Raw genomic sequence first — 7,210 nt, forward strand, 5'->3', positions numbered from 1 at the left:
TCTTAAGATGAAGGTTGTACTTTAGCAATGACGTTAGAGCCAACCCAGTCTGATGTCGAGGGGTTGAATATAAAACAAAAATAATAAGAATAGGGAAGAAAGAAGAAGGAAAAGCCTAAAGTTGGTACATGTGTAGCGGACTAAAATAGACAACTCTACTGGAATTTGTGAAGTGCTCAAAGTGAATCAATGCAAACGTCTAGTCGCCTTCATGTACATATTGAGGCTATCAGTTATTTGTGACATCACTGTGTTATAACTCATAACCCTGGTATACTTCAACTACTTTGGTGTGAAGGAATGCTGAAAATTAATTCATCATTTGGTAGTAAAGATATCAATTGTTCAATAAAATTTCAAGCAATGCCCTGTTCCCAGCAGCCCAATGCTTTTTCCTCTTGTGCATAAAGAGTGACATACATGTAGATCTTGGCATTGTTAAACAGAAATGTAATCCAAGAAAATGGGGCGGAATTGTTTTTCAGATGGTCACATATGTACAAGTTCATATTTGTTTTCAGTTGTGTACATGGGTGTAACTTCTGTGAAGGTATACTTTATTCGCCATATTTCACCAAAATATTGCCTTCTGTTTGATACGCAAATGCAATGATTATCATCTCAAAAGTGGGAAAAAGAAGATGTGTAGGAAGAGGAAGGAGAGCTACAGCATTTACATCTGCAAGGTTGTAATGCAGGGAAATCATTAATGGTAACTATGAAAAGGTACAATACATATTTCTCGTTCTACCACCATAGTTCTTGATTGCAATTTAATTATTCTCAAAATTGTCGTTCCAGTCGCAATTCCAAATACACTATGCGGGCAAAATACATGGTTTGTACAGTAACTCTTCTGTGGACCACATACATTCATACTACCATAGATGTCGTTAGGTTGAACTTGACATTCATATTTTACTTAAGAATATGAATGCAAGAAGATTTTCGATTTTCAACATATGGGTCATGGGTAGCTTTCAGGACGACGCTATATCTTCTTTTGCACAAAATATATATTTATTGGAAGCAAAATTTTTGCACTGCTATTTCTGTTGGCTTACCAAAATTATGCTGGAGCTTCTATCATAACTGCATCAGAGTAGCAGCTCTAACTTTATCAGGCGAATATGAATCTAGAGTTGTACATATATGCCTAAATCTGTACTTTCTTTGTCTTGTGTGAGTGTCTGTGTAGTGTGGGGGACGGAAAACTGATAATGCGAAGCCGTCTCAACTTCTTACATTCATGTGCACACTGTTCTTGTCTGTTAACTCTGTAAGTTTATCTCAGGAATTTGTAGATTAAGCGAAGAAGATGATGCTTTCGAAGAGAAAGCAGCAGAAATCTGTATCTATACCTCGGAGAGGAATTGTCATAACTTTATGCCATAGTGTTTTTCAGTGTTACATTTGATGGATGTTCTGTTCTGATGATCTACTATTTTGTGTTATGCCTCAAAGCATGTAACACGTCACTGACTTGTTCGTGTTCTTGGCCTTCTCTTTTTCTTTTTGCATACAAGCCTTTGTTACAAATGGTAAAACACACTGTCATGCTCATAACAAGACTCAATGAACTATGAGGGCACTGTGTCTAAAGTGCTCTGCTTGAGTTTCAATGCATGCATACACAAGAAGCTGCAATATGTTAGCATTGAAATGGCAAAAGTCAGAATGGAGGAATTTGTGGTGATGCTTACGGTCAAATATGGACCTGCTGTAGTTTACAACTTACATGTATCAGTCATTAGTCCTTTGAATTTGTGAAGCAACTGATGTTTGCAAATTGAACAATTTGTCAAAACATTTGTCTCCTATATTCAAAACATACATGTAATATCTTCTCCAAAGTGTGAAATCAATTGCCAGTTGTGCTGCTTGAAAAAGGGTCAATTCATACCAACTTCTCTTTCCCATTGCTGTGGATCTAGATCGGGAACTTAAACCACTTTGCAAAATTGTCGCACAAGTCCCGATGTGTGGAATATCAAGCTGGCAAAGTAAAGTGCGTATTATCAGTTTAATATCCTGCCACCTCACTGCTTGTGAAGAAGATGGTACAGTGCACTCCTGTTATGGCAAATTCTCATTACAACGAAGTAAAACTATAGGTCCCAAAATTATCTTCTAGATATCCTTCTATACTTTACTGTTTGGTTATAACAGAATTTCAATATACTAGTAACATAAGAAAGCCGCCGATCCACAACGACTTCATTATAGCGGGAGTGCACTGTATTAGTATCATCACAAAAGAAGTCATAAAAGAAGTGAGTTTTGACGGCTGTATTCGTTATCCTCAGTGACAGGGAAGATGTAAACTTCCAGCAGTTTGATTTGGTGTGCAAATGCAGTCTGTGGCATGGCAACTGACTTACGGGAAGATATAGGCAATCAATCATCTGAATGACTGGAATTCCTCTTGCAATCAAGTAGAGCATGCCAGGGTATTTTCATGGCTAGTGTGTAAAGATGAAAAGAAAAGAGAGAGAGAAGAGATATCACATGGTTTGATAGATGTGCTTTACAGTTGGGCAAAAGATAAACCTCCAGATTTTTTCTTCCTCTTTCATTCTACAAATGGTGTGTCTTGGTCAGGTTCACAGGAAGGCTTTTTTTCGCCCTCAGTTTCTACGACTATTTTGTAAATGGCAACACACAGGTTCCTCACTCAGATTTCTTACCACTTGGGTATCGATATGCTGCAAAAAGGGAAAACACGTATCTCGGATCCTCTTGCTGCTCATTGCTACATTTTCGACCATGTTTTGATTCTTCCACCTAGCATCTCCCGAATGTGTGTTGTGTATATGAGTAGTACTAGATGTGCGATTTGTAGTGGCACATGAGAAGCTACGGCTCCAACACATTTCATGGCAGCTTCTCATGCACTGTGCACAGGAGTATTAAAGGTCATGTGACACAGGTACCGAGGGTCGGAAAGTTCGCGCATCTGTTCACATTTACATGGCTGCACGTGTTGTACCGAAGGGAAGTGTGTTAACATTGTACGGGAACACATTGGCACTGTAAGGCTCACAGAATGCAAGCATTTAAATTGATCCACCAGGAAACAATAAAAGAATAAAAAAGCAAGAGTATTTCACAAAATTCACATATGATATGTATGAAACAGGAACATGCATCTGAGAGTGTAAATGTGTATGACTGAAGTTGAGCTCACTCTTATGGTGCTTCTATTCCGTTTCAGTGGCACATAGAAAGGTTTACTCCTGTCTGTATTTATGGCATCATATTTTAACAACAAAACCACTTTGAAACCACAATTTCTACATTATGTTTTAGCGAGGCATGGTTTTACTGCAGTTTACTTTTCCCTCTTTTGCAGCTCTGGCTTGCAGAGTGAAATTTGCACATGTGAAAGGCAAAACTGCAGTTTTGTGGACGTGATTCGTCTTTGAAATCGGTCTAATAGATGTGTGAACCCTGAAATATAGCAGTTCTCCTTTGAACTCATTGAAATACCAACGGTACCACCATATTTCCTTTGTAGTCATTACTAACATCTAAACACCATTGTCAAATTTCAGCATCTGCTCTGCTGCATATCCTTTGTGTGTTCGCCTGTTTTTCATTTCTTTTACTTTTCCCCACCAGCCTCTTATAAGGATGGTAGAATACACTGTCATACCCATTATTATGCAGAACTTATCAAAATCTGAGGTGCCATGCCAGACAAAATAATTACTTTCCTTTAATTCCACCAAGATACTGCTACATTCACTATGTAGTTCACATAGGCATTTACATCGAGAACATTTGTAAGTTTTAGATGAGGAGTGGAAATTGTACAATGTTTGGGAATCTCTCTAATTTTCACTGAGTGCCTAACACTTCTGATGTCTAGAAAAAAAAATGACATTCTACATTATGGCAACAGTTGGTAAATTCAGGGTTTTGTTTTGTTTTGTTTTTGTTTTGCTTTTGTTTTTGTTTTGTTGTTTTTTTCTGCAATGTACTGGTAGTTAGAATTGAAGACAGATCAAGTGTGAAATGAATGGAATCACAAAAAAGGTATTGTTTCATCTGAATATTCTCTCTTTTTGTCAAAATGACTATATTTCATATTGCTATGTCATATCAGTACTCTGCCTCTTAACTTGTCGTTATCATGAAGATACTACACCATCAATTGTTGTATTCAATATTTGACGCAACCTAATGGTGGACCATCGCCCATTTGCTTTGAGGGTGAGCAAACTGTGTCCCCTCCTCTGAACAGCCCATTAAAGAAGGTGCTATGTTGTACATGTATTTCATATGAAGAGTTTAAAGTTACAACCCACTTTTTCTACAAGCCGCCCCCCCCCCTTTTCTTTCAGGATTACTTGCAAATAGCAATGGATGCAGAATAAATCCGTACACTTGGTTACTCTTCTAGTGTTTTGTTCTCATGTTCAGAGAGTAGTTTTCATCCAAGGTTTGCTGGAAAGAATCTAGTTGTCTTTTTCAAGTTATATGTACGATGAGTTTTGTTGTGTTTGATGTAAAATATCTTGCATTGATCTTTGATTTGTTTTCTCCCATCAGATCTTGTCATGCTTTGAAAAGTGCAATATTTTTCCATATCATAACAATAGAGGTAATCATTGTGTGAATGCAAATGAAAAACAAAACTGATATAGAATGACTCCTTCCAACTTATCTATTTCTGTTGATATTTTGTCAGTGTGTGTTCCCTATGCATTGAATCATTTTGAAGAATTTTTCCCTCCTTCTCCTTTCCAGAAACTGCCATGAAATGTTGTAATTCAGATTTAAAACTGATGTAAGTGATCAGAATATGTCAATGTTGCTGCATGTGATGATTAGTGCATTGGATCTATTGTTGGAAGGGGGCTTCCCCCTTGCCAAACTGCAGCATATTGAGATTGTCAGCCATATGAATAAAAAATAAAAAAAAATAGATATTATATGAATTAATAAATGAAAAAATAAATGAATAAATGAAAGAAAGAAGTAGATAAATAAATAGATTAATAGTGATAATGATTTGCAGGAAATTTTTACTTCTTCTCTGACAAAATGGATTGTTTAAGGTGTGCAGAAAATTACACAATCTATTCATGTTAATGCAGAATGCAAGTTCTGACTATTTGAATATCAGTTTAATATTCAGCTGAAAAAGCTGGGCATCTTGAAATACCCATCATGGCCACACATTACTTTACTAATCTTGGTGTCAATGATGGAATGTTGTTATTTTCACTTTGTTCTCAAATGACAGTTTTCTATGTGACTTTACGCAAGAAGTACAAACTGTGTCATTTTTGTACATATGTTTCAAGACAGACATACACCGTAGCTAAAATGCCATGTCATCTGTTGTTTGTTTGGCTGTTTTGGGGTGTTTTTGTTTTTTAAGTCACAGGGAAAATCATTTGTGGTCTTTGGTGTGCAAAACTTGCAGTTTGTGTCGAGAAAAATGTTGTAGTGACACGATAACAAAGCAACACTTTTTTGAGGGCCCATTTTGATCCTACATAGTTTTAGTAACGACAAACATACCAGATTTTGTATTTCTCGTCTGGATTGTTCAAACTTTTCTAAATGTTTGCCTTTGTGGCAACAATATCACTGAAGTAGATGCGCTTTGAAGAATTTCAGTTGGATCACGTTATTAAAAAAAAAAAATAGCACTGTAGTTTGATGTCTTCGCACGTGTGTACAGATCTGGTGTTGGAATATTTTCATATATGGAATACATGTATTATGTCGGTGGACTGCAGCACAGAACAACTGCAGGCGATCACAGAGTTATACACAAGATATATTTCCTAGCCTTCCTAAATAGTGACTACACATGGCGATATGCAGCTGTATTACACTGTTCAATGTGTGATGATCTTTTGCTTTCCTTTGTCAAAACATAACTAAACTTGATCGCAAAGCGCTGTTTTCTCTTGACGTACTGGTGCATAAAAGTCTGTATTTGGCTTAAATTGTATCTCCGTGTTAAATTTGAAAGGGATAGGAATTAGAGTTTGTGATGATTCAATTGCCATCACGTATTGACGTTTTTTTTTTTTTTTTTTTTATAGCTTGGTTCTAAAATACTGTTTGCGCTGTTAAAGTTTAGATATTAAAGTTAACCTGCACATGGGTGCTAAAGGTTTTATGCCATGAGAAAATGAATGCAAATTCATGCGTGCTGCATTTTCATACTCATTTAATCGATCAGCGAGCACCCTTTCAATTCCTTGCAGATGCTGGCACCGTTTTAGTTCTTTTTTTTTTTTCAGAATGCAGCCTAGCCCTCGAGTCGAGTCCCAGTCGCTGTGCTCACCAAAATGAGATATAAATGGCGAGTGTCAATAAGAGCAGCTCCGACGCGCACCATTCCATTGTCGTTTGTTTTAGGGGATTATGCGTGAATTCAGTTATGTTGTTATCGGCCATTTTGGTAAATTTGTTTTCTCATATTTCTTGGACAGACTTTCTTTAGGGCAGAAATTCCCTTCTATAGGGGAAAAGTATTTCGTGTAGATCTACTAGTATTTATTTTAAGAACAAGTGGCGAACGGGGAAATTCAAGCTTTTCTTTGGGGACACGCAATTGGGAGATGCGCATGCGCGTACGCGCGCAGAGCTGACAAAACAAGGCGGAGGAGGGCCGAGCGAGGCGCAGGCGCGGCGCGGTGTACACGTGTGCGTCTGTACCAGTTTAGCAGTCAGTGCCAAAAGCTGACGAGACACGAGGAAACGATTTTTGTAGATCTTGGATACAGATAGCTAGCGCTGTCGATTAACACGTGTGCTGGATGCCCACGCCGGCGCCCCTCGCTCGTAGCCGGCGTGTGGGCTTGCATCGCCATTGGTATGCTGTGAAAATGGTTGCTACAGGGAAGTCCAGTTGGAAGGTATGCGCTACTCTCAAATTACCTTGAATGCTGTAACTCGTTTCATATAACAGATTATGACTTAACGCTTCGGGAATTAGACGGGAAAATCCGTGTGTTCGGAGGAGTTTGATAACTTGCCTATTTTGTCTCAGACGACAATTCTCACAGAGCGCGTGGCCGGGCAGAGGGATTTGGCCGTAAAGGCAGAGACATAGATCAAGTCTCCGCGCACATCGCGACGGTGTCACAGACTGATGTTTCGGTCTAACTTGGTTAGTCCGGGAATAAATACTGTAGAATCGTGTAACCTTGGGATGTAAAATGCAAACTCCTATAGACTTCTG

This window comes from Diadema setosum, chromosome 19, assembly GCF_964275005.1.
Source record: "Diadema setosum chromosome 19, eeDiaSeto1, whole genome shotgun sequence".
In the NCBI taxonomy this organism is placed as follows: Eukaryota; Metazoa; Echinodermata; class Echinoidea; order Diadematoida; family Diadematidae; genus Diadema; species Diadema setosum.